We start from the raw sequence: 21,996 nt of genomic DNA, 5'->3' as shown, positions 1-21,996 counted from the left end.
AAATGGTGACGGGATAACTACAGTTATTTTTCTGTCCAGGGTGATGAGGGAACAATAACTGATGACAAGAATGGCATCTAGGAGAAAAGTTTTATTGGCAGCCATTCAAGAACACATTTCTCCAAACAAAAAAAAATGTCAATATGCAGCTAAAAATAATGAGTCTAAGAGTTAAAGTAGAAAATGTTTAAATAATCTTGAAATGGTGTCAAACCAAAAAGAATAAAGAATTCAAATGTACTACTAAAAATATATATAAAGTAGGAGTACAAAAGAATGATGATTTTCCTGACTGATTTTCATAGATGCTCCATGCTTATTCCATAAAACAGAGCCCAACAGTCCATTATCGTTTGCTTGTTCCATCTGTAATTTCAAATGACTTGGAGTCTGGACATATCAGCATCACAGCACCCAATTTCTCTGTGCAAGAAACATGTGCAGAGATGAATCCTGGAGTTCATCAATCAAGCTATGGCTTAGGTTATAGTTCCTTGTTCTGAAGGATGTATGGATGCATATTCCATTAAAAACACAATAAGAAACCTTTTGTCCCCTTCAAAGGAACAATAAGCAGATGGGAAATACACAACACCGAAAAATTCCCATTACAATGTTCTAAAGCAGCAATTGAAATCAGAAGTTATTGTACTTTTGGTATCCAGATTTTTGGTAGATATGACTTCTGGATCAGCTCCTTTTGTACAAAATGTCCTTGAGGATATATATATGTATAGCAGTTACAGCTGAAAACCAACTGTACTCAGTGTCTCAGCTTCATTTTAATGAGAAAGGATAAATATTTAACCTACACACCAGACATTTCTTTTCCCAGCTCCTAGACAAGTACTCCTTAAATCCAATTCTTTTATCAGTCCTGCCTCATTATATCACATTTGATAAAAAAACATGCAATTTTGAATTATAGACCAGTTGGGTTATGTGTTTTTTCCTGAAGAGCCATTGTACAATTTAACATGAAGTAAATGAATTTTTATGGGATTTAACACAAATTTTAAAATTAAAGCACTGGGAAAACCACTGGATATGCAAGAGCAAGTTAAAGAAAGAACTACAACCCTTACTGAGCAGACATAATCATCCACATATCTTAGACAGCTTCTCACCTTTTAAAGGCTGAGTCAGGGGAATTATAAAAGAACAGGTGGTAACTGGGGCAGTGAGATTAAAGGGATTGCTGCCAGCAGGTGAACCTTCTCCTGAAAAATCAGTTATCACTGTGAGTCATTACATGACTATCACCTGGCTCAGGAATAATGTTCCACATTTGTCTGAAGGAGAAGCAGGGAGAGGGTCACAGCAGAATATAAATATTTTTAAAACTATTCTAAGGCATCTTGTGAAAGTCAAATGCTAAAATATTTTGGGTAAAGATGAAAGACAAAAAAAAAGAAAAAAGGTAAATTAGAAAAAACCCATAATATCAGTCATTCTCTATGAATGATAAAGGAAAAAATGCTTAGTGAAGAAAAGAAGTATTTTGTTTGAGGCACAGTAGAGGCACACAGTGGAACAAATGACATTTATTTTGGTCAGCTTATTGGGAAAGCAGCAGGTGATTATAATGGTGATTTGAATGTCACAGGAATTTGATGAGGCATACCTCAGAGCTCAGCAAATCCTGCACAGCAGCGGAGCAGAGGCATCTCGGTCTAGGATAAACTACATGTGGCACAGATGATAGAACTTGCTATTCTTCCCCAGGATTTTCTCTCCAGAGACACAGTCTATTACAATGTGTTCACAGCCTCACAAGCCATGCAGACTGCAAGTTCACAGAGGCTGATTCTCAATTTGTTGAAGAAAAATGTCAGCCAGTTATAAAAAAAAAAAAAAAAGCCCTTTCTAGAGCACAGCAGAGCTCCCCCAGGAAAGGAGAATTTGAATGAGTAAAACATTTGCTCCCAAACATTCTGATGCTCTGCACTCATGTCCTGTCCTTTGCCTTCTTCCCAAGGCAATGCATTTTTTGGGAAAGCTCAATTCCAAACCTGCCAGACAAAGCCACTGCTCCGAGGCTCCAATCCCCTTTAAAGCTCTTAGTCTGCTGACCAATAAACCACTTGGCTGTCTCTAAAATACTTCCAATAATGCTGACTGCCATGCAACAAGCTGGAACCAGTAAAGCCAGAGCACCAGTGCCATTGGGAACCCCAGGGTGCAGCACAGCAGCTCTACAGCAAGCAGAGATTTCCTGATGTGGATGTCACTACTTAGAAAAGATACAGACCCAAGTGCAGAACAGTGGCATTCCTGGGAAATGCTGACAGCACTCTGAGATTTGGCTTCACTGATGCAATATATCATTGTTTGGAGATGGAAATCATGACATTCATCTCAGCTCAAATATAAGAGATTCACTTTCATTTAAGAACAAGAAAAGCAATTTCATTGCAATTATTTAAAGCACTTTTAATTAAATCCATCCCCTTTATTTGTAAAAGTAAGGTTTGATAAACTTTGTTTCCCAGTGGAAAAAAGTGAATTAAAAGAGAGAATTCTGCTGTTTCTAAAATGGCACTTGATAGCTCCATACTAAATAGATTAAATTACTTTAAAACATTAAAAAACTGACACATTAAAATCCAAAATAAAAGACAATTAATCACCAGCAAGTAAAATAAACAGAGCCACCATTAACATGCATGACTATCTCCATCATGTTTGTCATAATTAGTATTTCATTTTATTGAGAAGCATAAATTTTGGTATAGGAACACACGGAGTAAGAAATAAATTTTGCATATATTTCTTAGATGTATGAGAAGATATAAGAAGTAGTGATCTACAAGTCTCATAAAACCAAACTGTTGAACGAATATGTATGCAATAGAGCCTAAATCAACTCTAGCTACTAACTGGCACTTCACAAGTACACAGTGAAAACAACTCCTCCAAAATGCTTTCCCCTCACTTGGCAGCCCTTCATAAAACAGGAGTATTCCCTGGATACAGCTGGAGGATGCTTTTGGCTGTCCTCTATAACCTCTGTGAGCCCCAGTGGTTTTTTCTAATCTTTTTTTTTTCCCAACCTGTGCAGTGACAGGCTACAGCCTTGCCTGGCTGCCTTGCTGAGGTGTTCTGGGGTTTGTGGGTTGGCTCCCAGCACTCACCAACCAGCCAGGTATGTGTCATAGGTGCAGGGAGCTGGGCAGGACAGACCCAAGGCAAAGGGAAAAAGATGCTTGCTCTGAAAAAGGTTGAGAGATGCTGTGTTGGATGTTTCTTGTAGCATTTTTTTATGCATAGGTATCTCAAAGTAGGGTTATAAGAGATGTGTTTCCTTTAATTTTGCTCAAAACATGTACGCTGTACATTCAAGAGGTGAAAAATAAAGTTCTACACCAATCATCATTTAGTACTTTATGGCAAAGAGTATCAGCCTTTCTGTCCTCAATACTTCATGAAGTCTGATATAACTCTGAATATGATTGATCTATTATGTGCCATTTAATTAATCAGAGTAGGAAAGAACACTTAGCTCCTAAAATTACACAGTAGTGCTAACACACACTCTTCTCAACCGGAGATTTTTTTTAAATAAGCCATTTTCTGATAACTAAGCCTATATGCGTCAAGTAGAGACATTTTTAAGACAAGCAACCCTCAAATGGTCACAAGCAACTCAAACACAGCTCTAAAGACGTGGTTCAGACTTTTTCTTCCAGTTTATTTCTGAGAAGACAAGGTGTAAAAACCCAGTTTTAGCATAAACAAACATTATAAGGTACTAAAGATATGCAAAGCAAATAGAGGAAATCCTTAGATATAATGTTGGGTGCATTAATAAAATTAGTTTTCTATTGTCAATTCTTTAAGAGTTGTTCCCACAACTGGAGTTGAGCAAGTTATTTGCAGGGAGCAATTTATTCAAGCCTGGATTTGCCCCTGCACGAAAATGAGCTAAAAGAATTACATTACACAGAAATAGCTTTAGCTAATCCTTTATAATGCACCAGGGATGTATGCAAATTAATTTCCTTCTCAAAGTTTAAAACATTGCACAGTGTAGAATTATTTTATGATTGTCTGGCAAATTGTTGTAATGTTTGTTTATGCCTGATAACGCATACTACAAAAAAATGCCCAAATTTAACAACGGCGTACACCGAAGGGACTTACGGAGACATTCCAATTTGTTCTGTGTAAAATGAGACAATCAAGTCATGTAAGGATGTATTATAGTAAAATATCAGGAATATCTGCAGCCCCTCTATGGAAAAGTCACTGCTGAGAAGCTCCATATCAGATGTTTGAAGGGAAGGCTCTGGGATGACCTAACTGAGGGTTTCCAGTACTTGAAGGGAGTCTACAAGAAAGGTGAAGAGGGAATTGTTACAAGAGCTTGGAGTCACAGGACAAGGGGGAATGGCCTCAAACTGAAAGAGAATAGGTAGAGATTAGATATTAAGAAGAAAACCTTCCCTGTGAGGGTGGGCAGACCCAGGCACAGGTTGCCCAGAGAAGCTGTGGCTGCCCCATCCCTGAAAGTGTGCAAGGCCAGGTGGGATGTAACTCTGAGCAGCCTGGTCTGGTGAAAGGTGTCTCTGCCCATGTCAGAGTGTTGGAACTGGATGATCTCAAAGATCCCTTCCAACCCAAACCATTCCATGGTTCTACTGGTTTATAATGACACATCAGAGGTCATACAGAAGCTGCTCTCTGGAGATTTTCTGGAATATTTTCATTTGGGATGTATCCACAGTAAATATTCCCAATGGGAACCAGGTTTAAACAACAACAATTGTTTGGCTCATGAAGAAAACCCAAAAGCCAGACTGTGCTCACTTGACAATTAAAGAAACAATGGAAGAGGCATCTCCTTCACTGAAGTATTTGAGTACCAGTGCAGCTCCAAGCACCTCCCTTGCACATAGCATACTTTAGTAAGAGATAATGCTTAATGAAGATGGTCCGAAAGACTTGGCTGCTCATTAAACCATGTCTGCTGTAGAATGAGTACTCCTGCAAAGGACTGCCATCAGATGCAGAGTCATCTGTCAGCCCACGTAACTTGGTATTGAAGAGAATTATTAATTTTAATAATTATTTCTATAGTTTTATAGTAATTATATTTAAGCATTTAATATTTTTAATTTTCATACTGATCATTATTATTTAATAAAAGAATTATTAAGAGAATAAACACTCCAAGTCATACTTGGAGTTCTTTTGCGCACTGACAGAGCCTCCAGATTTTTATTGGCAATGGGAAGTCCAGAAGTGAGAGCTGTTGTCTATGAGTTATGGCTTCTCCTTTTTTCCCCAAAAACTTTTTCCTACAGAGCACAAAGGTATTAGAACCTCATCTGTTGCCACCAGGAGCCCTCCAACATGGCCATGAAGAGGAGAGCATTTGCAGCTGAGGATTAAAGATGGCAAAAGAACCCAACAGCATTATATATAGCAAATTGTGACCTTGAGTCCTTCTTTCTGGCTCATCATTGCACCTCTACAACAGCGTGATATCTGAGGCACATTTTGCAATAGCAATGACTTTGCCATTATGTGTCTATGATACACATTAGAAAAATGCTCACAGAACAAGATGTACCAAAAAATTCTCCACTTCTATACAAATGTACCAGAAATGGAAAGGACCTCCACATATTTCTAAAATATCTCAGGGTATAAACATTGCTGGTGTTTATAATCTGACTCAAGAGCAGAATAACTCCATTTATTGGTGCCAAACTAGCTCTTTCACACTTGTACTTGCCAGGTCTCACAGTCAGCCCCTAGAAACATGGAATAATCTTCCCAGAAAGGAGCAAACTCTTACTCCTTTCATCTTCCTCCTCCTGATCTCTTGCATGGCTAAGATTTCAAAGTTAAATGTACCCTAAGTACAACACTGTACAGAAATCAGGAAATGAGGAGTGACTACCTGGATATTAAATAGAGAATTTTCTAGTAACATTTTGGTTTGCATTTATGTCAATATCTGCTTGGGCATTTCCTAGTCCTGAGTCACATCAAGATGAAGAAACTCAATTTATTCCACATGATATTTTCTTCTATGCCAAGTGTCACACAATGATTATGATGAAAGCAAAGACTGAATATGTACTTATATTAATTAGCAATTATTAAAAGACAGGTCCTTGTGATTACTGCTTCACGGGCATGAGAACGAATTCATTATTAAAAGACCGTTGCCACCGCATGAATATCTGATCAGCGCTGGCAGATCAAAAAAGCATATTAAATAAATGAGTAATCAAATGATAGTGTATCATTTGTATAAATTACCAAAGGACAACCTCCCCTTCTGATTGAGACAGAGATTTTACAGAGATCATTTAGCTAGTTTCACAGAGAAGCAAATCCTTTGTTACCCCAAGTCCTGCTCGCAGAGGAAATGATTGTTACAGGAAAAATGGGAAAAAAACATTGATTCAAAGAAGTTATTCGTGTTCTGCCTGATGGTTCTGTAGCACACAACTACCTCTGATTTTAAATTAATAGTCTTTTGACCCAGACCACAATATTTCTATTTTAAAACAAAAGAAAAAATTAAAGATGGATTGGGAAGACAAAATCTAGATCACAAGCGTAGAGTATTCTCCTGTATTCTGGGGAGCATTTTTTCAGACAGTGCAAAGCAACACTGTTATTTTCAAAAACACACAGGGCATTGGTATTGAGATAGCACAATATAACCTCAGAAAAAGAACAGTGTGGTTTAAGGGCAGCAAATGCATTGTTGGATATTTAGATACTTCACAAATATGTGGACTTTTCTTCATTACTGAAGTCATTATCAAAATCAATAAGCCACTGGGCTATTTCATAAATAGGCAGCATAAAACCAAAGGATTTGATTGGTGAAAAATTAAAGGTCAATTGGCAACAGAGGCCACAACTTGCTGAGCAGTTATTTGTTGGATTATTGAAAAGAAATAGCTGGCAGCAAGAAAGCTATTGTGCAGATGTGATTCATATATACTTGAACACATATGTAAGAAAAATATCAAAATTATCTGTCTCCTAAAAATTTATTTAAAATAGTTATTGCATATGTTTCAGAATTCCTTTCCTCATGCCTTGCTTATATCTGAATTATATCTTCAGAAGAACTGATATTTCAAATTAATCTAAATTTAGAGGCTGTCCATTTCCTCATGAATTTATATTTTCTTTCCTGACAATATGTTCATCAGCAATGAAAAATATTATTATTATTATTCAGATGATTAGGACCTGAATTAAACCTTACTCTTTTTTAAGGTAAGGTTAAACCCTAACTTTTTTTCTTTCAGAGAAGCAAATAAGTGCACAGAAACTAGCTGAATTTATCAAGTGAATCAGAAAACTTTTTATCAGATCTGCAGGTAAATTCCCAGCATTCTGGTTGCGATTATTGGTCCAATGATAAAACCATTTTTTAAAGTGCTCAGACTCCCACATTCTCTCCCCCACAACTAAGCCTCCCTTCTAATTACATACCTATATGAAGAATAATATGGGAAGATTAAAAGTAAAAATATAAAAGATTGACACTACATATTTAAAATTTAAAAAACTGTTTTGCTCTTTGCATAATTATCCAATGCTATAATAATGAAGTTACAGAAACATACACTTGGAGGAATACAGCTGCTTCTGGCAGTGACAGTCAAGTATGACTTTTATATAATATTTGCAGAAAGGCACAGATCAGCCAGTGTAAAGCCATGCACACATTTCTTTTGCCTTCAGACACCAGTTAACAACATTTGCTAATATAGGCATCCTTGCACACAACTATCCAGGAAATCCAGGTATTTTCAATATCCTTCAGAATCTGCATTTTAATGTGCCACTGAAACAATATTTCAAAGTTTGAAATTTTTCCTTACCATCTTCTTGTTAGAACAAAATAGGTGCACAGAACTGATGTTTTCCCATCCACCAAACTTGCAGCACTCCTTCTGGGTTTTATTTGTCTAGATTATTACTAAAATTCATTCCCACTGAGATGTCTAGATAAGTTAACATATACTATCTACTTCTAAAGCTTCATGTCATCCCTACTTCTTTCCACACAGGTTTCCCTTTTATTTTCTCAGTGTTTCTTTACCTTTGAAGCTCTCCCATCTATTCCTCCAGGACCATTTCCCTTCCATAAATAATGTATGCCTGTAATGCCATACTGAAGCAAACTGAGTATCAACTGTATTAAAGAGATCAAACAAGCTCGACAAGCCAAAAATTGGCTCCAAAGTTCTAAATTTTTGCAAACACTTGAAAAGGAATTTCTTGAGCAGCAATATTTACAGAAAGTTCTATTTTTACCTGAGTAGCTTTTTTTAATTGTCATTATTTGATACATCACAATTTAAATGTTTTTTGAGGTTGATGGGCAAAGTGGCATTCAAGTTCAAAGTTACAGGAAGGCAAACTATCAAAAATCATCTCAGTTAAACTAGAATCCTGAAACTCCTTCACTGAAGGTAGACAATTATAAATTTTTCTAAAATAGATAGTTCAGACTCTGAAAAGAGGGACACATCTAACAACATTGCTCACACCAGGTGAGGGGTACAGTCAAAGCTAATTATCAAGGCACTCTCTGCATTCAGTGGAGATTGATGGACAGCAAATGACATTTTGTTCAGTAGATTGATTAATTAGGTTGACCAAATCCACTTCTTAAAATACCTGATTTTCTGTCTTAAACACAAAGGGAGCCTAGGCAACTACCTTAAATTAATGATAGCACTTTCACACTGCTGAAAGTAACTGAGGTGAATGCCACCCTAACAGTGTGACTCTTAAAGAATGAGCCATCCCACTTTTTCTAAAATTCACAAGTCACTGTGATTAATTGAAAGATGTTCATAATGATGTTTGAGAGCCCTTTTCTGTGGAAATTCGTGGTGGGTAAGAGAGACTAGCAGCACACAGCTTCACCACTCAAAACAGCTTCCACAGCCCTTAAACCATGGGCAATTCCTGGATAACAAATGCCATAAGGAAAGTCAATTGATTATTTAGTCATTAGTGAAATTAGTATTATTTCAGTTCTAAAAACAATACATGAGCTCTGTTTCCTTTATAAAAAAAGATGAAAAGTATTTGCCCAAAACAAATCTTACTTATTTGTCACATTCATGCACAGGAGAAAGTATTGACTGCACCACAATCTGGTAATAGTTAAAATGCGATATTTATTGAATTTAACACAATTAATTTTCCAGATGTAAACTTTTTCCTGAATAGTACCTGTAGGATGGTAATTACAGAAAACCTCACGACATCATATCATCACAAAGCAGAAAAATCTGTTTTTTTCAGAATAGTCCCACTTTGCCAATTAGTCAATTGTTATTCAAGGTAGAAATGCAGTAACTGCTCTAAACACCAAAATATCATTCTTATCTTTAAATAGACCTAATTAGAGTAAAATGTAGGCTATGTACTGGCTGCATTTAACACCTTATGCAAAGACACATAGGTCCTGGCAATTATAGGTACTGATATTTTAATTGTTTCTTATTAAGAGCCACTAAAATTTTCTGCCTGTAGGTTCTGTCAGATTGGAAAGTTTCTTTGTAAATGCTCATCATCCCGTTTGGACTTTTCCAGGTACATTCCTTTTCCAACAAGGAGTTAGAAACCACAGTTGTACCCTACTAGAGGAGTGATCATGCTGCTCTAAGGAGCTCTCTATGACCATGTCAGACCCTGTAACAACAGAGACCTTGCTGAGCACCTGGTTTCTTTTTCCTTAAAATAGTCATTCCCTACCTAGGACAAGAGGAGAGGGGTAGCATCAGGATTAACAAGTCCTTTAATTGACATTTAAATATGTGGGAAACCCCTAAGGATGTCTGGTTAAAACAAGGGTTTCTATTTTAAGATTTAGTTCCCATTAGAATTTAATACTTCCTATTCTCTGCCTCCAGTATGTCACATCAAAAATGCAAATAGCAGTGAAAGCTGGTAACTTCCCTTTCATGAGCTCTACATTAGACCCTCATTTATTCAAAAGCATCACTTTTGGTGATGTTTCCAGAAATGCCATCACAGAAAAGCTTTCAGCCAATAAACCAAGACACAGTAAAACCAACAGCAAGGAGAGTCAAACTCCTCATAGTCAGTTTTAATTGATCAGATATTTCATCCTTCACTCAACCAGTCCATCAGTAAATACTTATTACAGCAAGATATCAGCACTGCATGTCAACCACCCCTTCCCAAACCAGGGCCACTTCTTATCTTGGCACAGCCCTGAGTGATAGGGCACAAGTTCCCTGAGAATTCAGCAGCTGAGCTGCTTTTGCAATCTGCGGCATGAAACAAAACTGAGGATTTGCAGAGACACTGACAATACCAAATACTCACTGAGCCCTCACAGATCTAAGCAAAACTGAAAGAAAACCATGCTAATTTGTAAGGAAAGATTAATAACATGCTCAGCATTAGCACACATGTTCTGTCACTTGTAGCAGCCCCAATCCCAAAAGAAACTGGAAAATGTAATATTGATCTAAAAGCCAGAATAGTGATCAAAAGTATTGGAAACATCAGTTATCTAATTAAGTGGTTAATAAGAAGCAGTATGGCTGCTTTAGCATAAAGCATCTGGAAGATGCTGAGCTTTCCTTAACAATATTTGCATTTATAGGCCCTGTAATACAGATTGACAAAGCTGAGATAGAAAAGCCTGTTTAGAAGCTCAGGAAAACTTCATTTGGCTCTCAAACTGTTTCCAACTGTCAGAAGTCTCTTGTGGAAACAAGTATGGGAGACTGAGAGCTCATAAAAGAAATGCATAGGGAATTAGGAAAGAAATACATTTAACTGGAAGCCACAGGAGCTGAATTAGCAACAGGAAAACGGAGAATATAAAAAGATGCTGTATATGCAGGTGGGATCCAGGTTAATTAACTTGGTAAAGTAACCAGACAAGTTTCAACTGGTCAACCTCACATCATCTTAAGGGATTCTGTTCTGAGGAGAAATCTGAAGGATCTATCTCCATACTGTACAAACTTGCGTCATTCCTGTTCCACTGGAACTGCAAATACAATTTTACGTTCACAAAGATGGTCATCAAAACTGCCAGGGATTCCAATGACAAATTAAATTGCTTGTTATGCAAATTTGCAATCAAGTACCTCATCAAAAAAAAAAAAAAAAACAGTGAGTGAGCAGTTGTGTTTCTCTACCTCATCACTGCTTCTCTATCAGGAAAACTAAGCTATGGGACATTTGGGGAAGAATGAGGGCAAATATATTTAGGCTGTTAGAACAATGAAATGTGGCTGCATTGCAGTTTTTCTGTACGATAAATTTACAAAAGCTGGGTACCATTGCAGAGTTTTTATCTGTAAAAACATAACAGTGTTAGCTGTACATGAAATCAATAAATTACAAGGATAACACTGATGTGTAAAGGACTCACATGTGCTCCAGCATGCTTGGTGATGTTGTGGATTCTTCCTGCCTCAGGTTCTGTAAAACTGTTCGTAATTTATGAGATTGCTCAAGTTTTACAGTACTTGATAGTCAATATGAAGAATTATTTTGGAATAAAACTCCATGAAGACACAGACATCTAGATTAACAACACTTTCCCATAAAAAATCCTCACTTTTTTTCTGGAGTATGACTGCTTGTGTGAGAAATATGTGCCAGTACAACTATTCAGAAAAATAGTCCAAAAGAGTTATATTGGGGCATTTGCCTATGTAGACAAATCATTAATCTCTCTACTTGAATGAGGGAAAAATCTTCACCACGGGCTGGACACAAGTTGTATTCCCTTTTCCTTGTTAGTTTAGGACAATTTAGTTCAGTAGGAATGAATTCATCCTGCTGCAGTTTCAACTTGCTTCTAATTCACTTGATAAGTACTTTGAAAATTGCCTGATTATCCCTTAAGTGTCTTGGTCATCTAACAGCACCACAATAAATTAAAAAAAATGGTAGCTTTTCAGAAACAAACAAAAAAAAAAAAACCACACAAAAAAAAAACATAAAAAACCTCATAGTGTGCAATTTGCCAATCCTTTGATTTTAAGCAACATAATGGAAATAGCTCTCAGCTGAAGAAAATAATATTTGGGCTTTATTCAGCTGCTTAAGTGACTGGAAGTGATATGGGGAGATAGTAGTCCTTAAAATAAATTACTCTCAGCATCAATTTCAGCACTTAGAGTATGCACAGCTTCTTTACAAGTGGACTATGGTGTGACTTACAATTAGCAAGTTAGAAAGCAAGAGCTATTTAGTAAAACAACCTATCCTACAAATATTTTATCAGAAATTAAGAAAGTGCTGGGATATATAACTGGAAATGGTAGATCTGCCCTCAAGAGCAGAAGTCTAAAGCTTGCTATGCAATTTGAAAAAAAGCATTTAATAACATGTGCTTCAGACAAGAAATGTGCTTGGGGTGCAGAATTACTTCTCTAAAGCTTCTTTCACACAGAGCAAGTTGCTCACACTGATTAACAAATATATAACTTTATAGTTACATTTACATCATCTGAATTTGACTGAGAATTGATCCCTAGAAGGGCTCTTCTTTCTAATCAGACCTTCAGTGTAACTTCTAATTAAAATCTAGTTTACTGAAGGAACACAAATACTCCATTAGTATGGACATTACGCATGCCTAATTTCCATTAAATGATAAATATTTGGGACTTCTGAATATTATACCACAAAAAGAAATTCTAGCTTGTTAGATAAGGGGTGCTTGGGCTGAAGCATTGGCAAGGAAGGACAGATTGTGTGAAACACAAAATTAGAGGCTTTATTTCAGAATGCACAATGTCCCAAACACTTGTTCTTTCCCTGAAAACACAACAACAGGAATTACCTCAAATTCATGCTCCATCAAATTCCAGAAATGCAGTGCTGGAAAAGCTGCAGTTACAAGTTTTAAAGGAGATGAAATGTTTCTCCCATTCTTCCTCTTCCAGCTCCAGGACAGGTATTTTAAGGAGATACAGTCTAAACCAGTAATTTAAAAATTAGGCTAAAATTTAGTGAGAAAGGAATGTCACTTGCAAAATAACCCCATGTGAGTGAACAACCTGACCATATGCACAATCACAAGGTAAGAAACTCATTTTCATGGGCCTCTGCTCAATTATTGTGAGCTGGCACTCTGTTGTCAGTTCTAAAGGTTAATGCAGTAATGAAAGATGACAATCTCTCCTAGGTGATTACTGAGCAATGCCCAAGAAGGTATCCACTTTTTAAATTAAAGGTGCTGCAAGCAGCCTGAGGACACCAGGTTGTCCCAGGGCTAGGTACAAACTGAGTCAGGTACAGCTCACTTGGCAGGATATGGCACAGCTGCAAATGTAATATTCTGCCCAAAACTGAGACAAAACAATTAAATCATCTGAAGAGTTCATAAATGAATCCACTGTGATTTCTCACAAGGCGAAACTTGAGGGTATTTGCTCCTGTCTAATGTTGATCAGTATTTCCTAGAATCTCATTTAAAGTCCGTGAGATGCATTTAGGTAAATGGGGAATTAAATTATAAATTAATAATCACAATTCCAATTCCCTTTTCAAAGAAACGTTTACAAGCTAATCTGATCTCATTGATGGCTGTCATGTCTTTATCTGGAGATAATGCTCTCCAGGGACAGATCCAATACTGGAACAGCCAGCACACCCAAACAAAGGCTCCATTAGACACCCATAACCCAACACAGATACATTCCATGGGCTGGAGCTAACAGAGGAGGAGGGGGACCACCGCCCACTCACACCCTGGCTAATCTCAAACCCACTGAAGGCTTTATTATGCCATTCATAAATAAAAACATAATTAAGCTATAACTGGCAGCAATAAACCAGAATTAAGGGGTGGTTCCTGGCAGACATTTCAACTGCATCTTCATTCCTGCCAGCACTCACAACACCAAAAGCACTGACCACCTCAGCCTCCAACAAAGCAGTGGTAATCACATCTGTAGGCATCACTAACATCTACAAGGCAGTTAATAAGTACCCCCAAGCAATTCATACTAGGCCAAAAATGACAGCAATGATAATGTCTCCTTTTGGGGTGAAAGGACTTTGTAATTAAGAAATTAATTAGTCCTGCTTTGACCATTTCTTGTAAGTCTTGGGTCATTTTTCAAATTATTTCTGCTGCTGAAATCCTGGAGAGACAGGCTAAAGTTTCATTTCAAGGTTAGTTTGTATTAGCTTTAAGAAGATGAGGGGGGGGGGAAGTTCCATAAGTGAAAGAGCATGAAAAGAGTGTAAATCTTCACAGACTTCTCCAGAAAAATAAACTGCCATAAGCTTCCTGAAAGGTCATAAGATATGAAGCCCAGAAGTGGTAACCAAACAAAGGGTATGAAGTTTGTTACAGAAACTTGTAGCTTTTAGTAATGCCAAGATTTAGGGACGGGTAAAGAGCAAGTTCTGTTGGAAAGCAAAGCAAAGGGAGACGAGGGACACTCAGAGATTGAGGAAGATGTTTGAGAGAGCCCAAACACAGCAAGTCAGTTCTGATCTTACACACTCCTTTCTGATGTCCTTGTGGTTAGTGCTTCTAAGACAGCTGCTAGTTCTCAGAGGGAATATCTTCATTTGAACCACATGCAAAGAGAAACAAAGGACAACCTGCTCTTTTCCCAGAATCCATCATTGGTTTAGATTCCAGCTTTGCCCTAATTCCATTGAAACAGAAAAGTCAAAGATTAAACAGCAGGGATGATATGTCCCACCATGATCTGAGGGCAGGCTTAATCCCAGATCAGAAATATAAATCTGCATCTTTAATCGTGCACAAAAAGCAATTATTAAATGTCTTAAAGATGCTGGAATTCAAGCCTCTTCGTGACAGCATTACAGACACACTGATGAAAGCAGAGAGAAGTATAAAAAGGAGATATTGTCTTAATGTTTTCTAGCTCCAGGTAAAATAACAAACCAGTAGTTACTGCTGAAACTAAGAAACGTTTAAACTTTTTTTAAAATATGTAAATGATCCAGAGATCGTTTACAGCGAGTGCTTTCATGTTCTACATGTTCCTTTAAAAAAGCTAAAATCAAGTTAAAATCAATTAACTATTCTAATTTTAAACATTTACCATTGATACATATTTTGCTGCCAAAATCACATAAATTATATATTGCCCCTGTTAAGAACAAAGGTTAACACACCCACCTGCTGCACTGTGAGCAAGAAAAATTGCTGATGAACTGTTTTGGAAAATGCAGTTGTGCTACTCTCTTGGAAATAGGAACAAATCATGGTTCCAGATTTCCCTGGATTTAGGAGCTAATGAGATTTTGATTTTTACAATTGGCATGGCAGCATGCAAAAAGTGGGGCAAGAACAATGAAAACTGGTGAAGTACTAATTATTTTGAAGTCACTTGGTCTTTTGTTGCCACAGACAGCAACAAGTATTGATTCAGAGAGAAAAAGGTCTTCATGGAACACCAAAGGAACAGCTTCAGAAATGGTGAGCTATCCCTTGAGTGGCTGAACCACTAAAAAACCCTGGTTTTTACAGAAGCGCATTTTTCCTCCTGAATCTCTCGTTAGGGAGTGGCTACTGAAGCCCACAGCAGCGATAAGAGCACACCCAGGTGGCACAATCCTGACAGGAGGAAGAACTTGCCCATGCACAGAGCTCATTCCATTATGGATGGTCATGGAGACCCCCTGAAACTCTCCTTGAGACTCATTAACATCTCCCAGATCACTTTATGTGCAGCAATAGCACATCTGGCTGTCAGCAACGAGCACGTAACTCTGCATGTCCCAAGCAACAAAAAGCTGCTGAAGCTTTTGAGATAATTCATTATCTGTCCAAAATTATTTGGGCTTTCATTGTTAACTTTTCAGCAATGCGAAAAATTTGTCTTCAATCCCAGTTCTGGTAAAGATAAGAAAATGAATGCAGCATTCCAGTGAAACATCCTTAAATGTTTCTCATTTTGTGGAGTACAAAACTATGTACTGCAAGTGCTTTTTAATAAAATATTCAGACAAGGTTTATGTAATAGCTGGGCATTTTGGTAATTTTTCTGGAGGGGAAATAAAAACTTTTGGTAATTTTAAAGCATTTAAAAATGACACATTTTGGTAATTTTTTTGGTATAAATAAAAACTTTTTTGTAATTATTTGGAGGGGAAAAATAAGGAAAAAATTTACAGGATGTAGTGACATTTTATTACTCAGCCTGAGACTTAGCTTTAACAATTTCAGCCATGTCATTAACTACAAGATCCTTTATTCTTCAAATTAAAATGTTCACATAAACAGAAATTAATTTTATTATATTTAGCAACTGGCAAGCATTTACTGACTCCAGCAAAGAAGAGTTTCAAATCCCACCCCAGGGGAAAAGATTAAGCCTAAGGTTAAACAGGGTAAATTCCTACCAGCTGCCCTTTAAGCAAACTGAACAACATTGAAAAATAGAAAACTGACTGCAGAACATATAAATTTCAGTTTTAGATATCTTAAATTAATCTTTAGAATAACAAAAAAAAAAAAGAAAAAGAAGCAAAGCAGTAGAATAGAAGAAGCAGCAAAGCAGAAACCACTTTTTTCAAGTGTTGATGATCAGTAGTACCCTTTATATTGCCTCCTGCTATTGCTTACACTTGATTTTTCTTTTGAGTAGTGCAGGTTGATTGAGGATAATGAAACAATCAGGTCTAAAAGAGCCCACATTTCACACAATATTACTTTTGTCAATCTGCTCCTGGGTCACGGTCAGAGAGGGAAACACTGCTCCCAGGATCTCTTTACAGTCTCAGTGCTCTCCCTAATGGAGTAATTACAGGCAGTCCAGCCTGACTGCAGCACCACATTGAGGGGATGCATTTGCAGTCCCAGCTGACACAACAGGCTCAGTCTGCCCTGCTCGAGCTGAGCTTTTCAAAGCCTTCCTTGGCCAAGCACAGCTCAAGGCTTGCAGACCCACATCTGAAAAATACACATACAGCAAGGGTGGACACTGTGATCTCAAATGCTATTGCAACTCCACACTGCAGCTTCAATCAAGTGTGCTCAGAAGGACAGACATATCAGAAAACAGCAAAGTCTGTGTTCTAAACCCCTCAAGTAAAACAATACACAACTTCTCAGTGAGAGTGGGTGTTTCAGCAACACAGGTGGAAACTTTCCATGGTCAAAGCAAAGGGGGACACTGAGATGCCCCCAAGCCCTAGAACTTGCCCAAGAGCTGCACTCCTGGCCTCCTCTCAGAGGTCAGCAGTACCCAAGAGCATTCACAGCCTGCAAATTCTTTTTCTACACTTAAACTATCTGAAAAACGCCTTAAAACACCAAATAGTTACAAAATTTTAAAAGCTACATTTGTATATAATCATGTTACCCAGATGGGATTTTTAGAAATGAAATCTTTTACTTTATGGTCTTTCTTACCCAGACTCCTCTAAGAAACTGAAAATCCTTCACATACACCCTACAACTGTGTAGTTATATACTATAAGAATTTCCATTAAAGATGAAATGTGACTTTTTCTTATATACTCCTGCATCTAAGCTATCGTGTTATAAACATACCTTTATACTGCCCAGCATGAGACTAATGATATAGAAAATAACAAAAAAATCAGATTAGGTGGAAAAACTTCCAAATTCAGATTATAAACCATAGCCTTTTACTTTTTTATATTAGAAAAATACACCAATTTTACTGCTATTATACAAAAATCCACTAATTTTATTGCACTTTTACTAGACCTTCAAAGGTTATGCTGTTCTTAAATGTAGCAATCCTCCAACAAAATATTGTCCTTTTGCTCATAAGCCTTTATCTGCTGGTTGCAGAAGATATCACATTCACATTTTAAATAATACTTAAAGGTCAAACCAATAAGGCGTAGAAAATGTTGAACATCTTGTACAATTCACACAAGGCCCTGCAGAAGCCACAGGGGGGTACTTGCTAAAATGATCAAGTACTTTTTAACACATTTATTCAATGATTACCAGGGGCACAATGTAATCCACTTCTGATGGAACCCCTCAGGAAGGGAAAACACTGCTGAAAATTCATAAAAAACAGAGTTTCTTCCTCACCTGTTTTCAAACCATATGAAGGAGAGAAGGTATAGCTCAGAATATACCTAAATTACAGTGTATTATATAAAGATGCCCAAGCTAATTTGGAATTGTTTCAGGCAATAGGTACTTCCAGATGAGGAAGGTGATCAAGCTGGGAAGCTCAGGGTCTATGGGACACATAAATCCAGCCATGAATGGGATCAGAATGGGATCCCATCCCAATTCAGAATGTACCCCCATGGGGAGGTTCTTGGTGTCCTCTGAGCATCACTGCCAACAGGATAAATTTTTAGCTACACACCTAAGCAACCCAGTCTCACTGGGTAATTACAACTTGGCTCTGTTTACCATCAGTTTATCCCCCAGAAGCAGACAAAAAAAGAGATAGGAAAAAGGGTTCATTTTCCAGTTCTGACTACTGCAATTCACCAGCACAAATCTTTAGTCAGTCTGCATCAGATGCTGCTGAGGAGATTGAATCTACAATTAGAGGTAACAAACAGGTAGATATTAAACTATGATCCTGTTCTGTTGAATCTGAAATGCAGGGAACTCTCAGAACTTTGGACCTGTAAGCCAAAGCTCAGAATTAAAGACAGGATTAGGATTTGATCTGAAACCTTGGGAAAGGCTCCCAGACTTAGGTGCTAGAAGCAAGAATGTGTTCTTGTAGCTTGAAGCAGAAACACATGAAGTGGAGGAAAATTTAGAGTTTAAGATATAGAAAAAATAAATGTAGTTCCAAAGGTAAACAACAAGTTTAGAATGCAGTGCTGTAGGCTTGTGGGTCAAAACATGATTGGCTAAGAAAGCTTACACTGTAGCATGAGTCCATAAGATGAAATACTTAAGGATTGGGTCAAAAACATAAATATCCTTGTTGGTAGTGTTTTATTGGTCAATAAATCCTTCAAAGGTCCTGTAACTAAAGGTCTTGTGACCTTCTGAACCATGCAGTAAAGATGTGAGCCAAACTCACCCTTCCTATGTAGAAGATAGAAAAAATAAATTGCATCATCTAAAAAAATCAGAGGTCCTGTCTCTAACTCGTTCAAAACTCCTTCAAAAATCCCCATAACGTTCCTATTTAAGTTTTTTTGTGTGCATCTTTTCTTGCACTATGAATTTGTCCAGGTTAGACCTTATGGGAGCACGTAAGCTGTTACTCCAAGAGTCTCCTTGAAGCTGCTCAGGGCTTTATCCACACCAGCATTTATGTTCTGCTGTGCCATGTTCTAGGTCTTCAGGCTACAACAGCAATCCCAAAGCCATAAATCCTATCCAGATACACTTCTACGTGCAGAAAAAGCGTTAAATATGCAGGGAAAAAAAATCAAAAACAAAAGAAACAGTGGCTCAGAGAGGTGTTTTGAAGCCAACATGTACCTGCGTAAAAAATAGGGCTTTTTCAGTGATGAAACATTTCCATCAGCTTTCTTTCTCCCTGCATGAATAATTGCTGTAACTTATAAGCCATTACCTGCAAAGTGCCAGATATTTCTCTGCTCTCACACACACATAACACAAGAGAAGAGGGAGGCACAGGCCTGGGTTTCACCAGAAGCTGCATCTTGTTAGGATGCCACACAGGATGCTGAGCCTGCAGGAGATGTGGATGTGCCAGCAGGACACTCCAGTGCTGACAAGAGGCAGCAGCCAAACTCCTCCATCTTTTTAACACTGAGAGGGTTTTGCCCCACCAGGGCAACAACTCCTGGATGCCAGTGCTAAGGGACAGCCTGGAGGCACCAACAGATTTTTGCCAAATCTTTTCTGCCATGGTGGATTGAGCCCTTGTCCAGGATCCTGTGATTCTGAGCATCAGCTCTATTTCAAGGTACCAATTAGAAGAGTGCTCAACCACAGGGTTTTTGTCAAGCCTTTCTTTAAACTAAACAAATGCTTAAGGCACTGCTCCCAAATGCATTCACTTTGATTGGTAAGATAAAAGAAAAGAAAGCCTTCATGACAACATAGTTTTTTTTCCTCATTGAGAACTTATATATGGAGGAAATAAACAGCATAGTAAAAAACCCCAAACTTTTAAATCAAAACTTGACTTCCACTGCTGGTGCAACATTAACAAACATTTCAAAGCACACCTGTATGCTGGATTTACTAACTCCATGGAAGTGTGGGGGCACCTGTGCCTATACCAAACACCTATGCATGATATTTATGAGAATTTGTATTATATCAATGTATTAACATAATTACATATATAAATGCAAGTGATATTTATGCACTCAAATACCATTACCAGAGTTTACTAACAAAAAGTTCACTTTAATCTGCCCCCTTGCTTCAGGGCAGAACTGTCTCCAGACAGATGGGTTTTAACACTTCTTAAAAATCCCTGTCAGCAGGGTCTTGGAGAGTTTCTGTTGAGTAATATTTATCAGTTTTTGCAGACTCACCTTTAAGTTTCTGGAGGATCCAGAAACTCAGTATGCTCTGAGTTTGATTGATGAGTTAATTATTTTGCCAGCATTATCTCACAACTGCAGCACAACTTTCTGCTTAGCCTGTTGTTATCATGGATATTGAGTTGGTATTGACAGCCCAGACACCAAAAAAAAAGTAATTTTCACATTCTCAGAATAAAATATAATATAAAGATTTTAAATATATTTTTAAAATTCCTCTGTCTTATTTTTTGAGAGAAATTCTCTTTCGTTTCACAGAGATCTTGTGTATTATATTTCTACTAAATTTTAAAATATACAATCTTCCATCTTAGGAAAAAAAAAATGATCAGAAATAGTTTAACCACGTAGAGATTTGTTAGCTTGCTTGGACTGGATGCTTGTGTGAGTGGATGTGTCCAGTGTCAAGGATATTTTGCTCTGAAAACAAAGGTATTCTGTGATCTCCTTCAGTGAGTAACAGATGTATTTTCTATTTTAGACCTCACCTTCCTTTACCCAGATCCTCATTTCATCCACCAGCCTGAGCTCCCTGTGCCCTCAGGAGCTGCCACACCTCTGGGTGTCACCAGCTCCTGCTACCAGCAAGGACCTTAAAAGCCCCAGGAATAAGACAACAGCTTTTCCAATGAACCAAGGCTTGGCCAATGGGCACCACAGGACAAAGATGATGAAACTAGAACCCAGATTCTATTAAGGATGGACAGAACACATTTTGGTCAGTGACTTCCACCATTAGGTCAAAAGGTCTGAGGAAAATCAGGATGAGCAACAAAATGTGATTTTGGAGGTGTTTCTTCTGGGATCCAAAGGGTTGACCAACCCATGTGTCAGATGCCACGTGTACAGAACGGTCCAAATATACCTAAGGTAACTACAACTTCTATTTCAAAATCAGTAATAAGTAACCTACACTGTTCACAGATTAAATACACCTGATTATTTTAATTTTGACATTTAGAGAAATGGAGGGAGTGTCACTGGGATTCATTTTTCTCTGCAAGATAGCCCCAGAACAAATACTCAGTGCCTACCTGAAGAATAATCCAAATTTTTAGACTTTTAGCCCCTAAATCAGTGGTGTTTACACAGTCCCCACCCATTTTAAACAATTAAAAATGGAGCAGCATTTGAAATATAAAGCATGCTTAATGCTCTGGCAGACACTTCCTTAGAACAGGTATATAAAATTTTACTGAAGAGATAGAAACAGATGAATATTTAAAATGCAAATAATGAGCTTCAGTGATATTCCTTTTTGCCTTCCCTTTCACTACAAAATTTATAATAAAAATCTTTTCCTTGACAGGCTTATAGATATTAAGATGGTATTAACTGCTACTTTGCAAAATAAGAAAATACATTAGTGAAAGAGCTTTTAATCTCTTGTTATTGTTAAAATTTTAATTCTCTTCTGGAGAAGTGAGATTCGAAAGGAGACAGAAGAAACAGCATAACAAGACACCACATCTGAAGAAGCAAAGAGAGAATAGATGTTCTCATCAGCCACTCCTGGGCCCTTTGTCTGTC

The sequence above is a fragment of the Molothrus ater genome, chromosome 7, assembly GCF_012460135.2.
Source record: "Molothrus ater isolate BHLD 08-10-18 breed brown headed cowbird chromosome 7, BPBGC_Mater_1.1, whole genome shotgun sequence".
Classification (NCBI taxonomy): Eukaryota; Metazoa; Chordata; class Aves; order Passeriformes; family Icteridae; genus Molothrus; species Molothrus ater.
Note: the sequence above shows the minus strand (reverse complement) of the source record.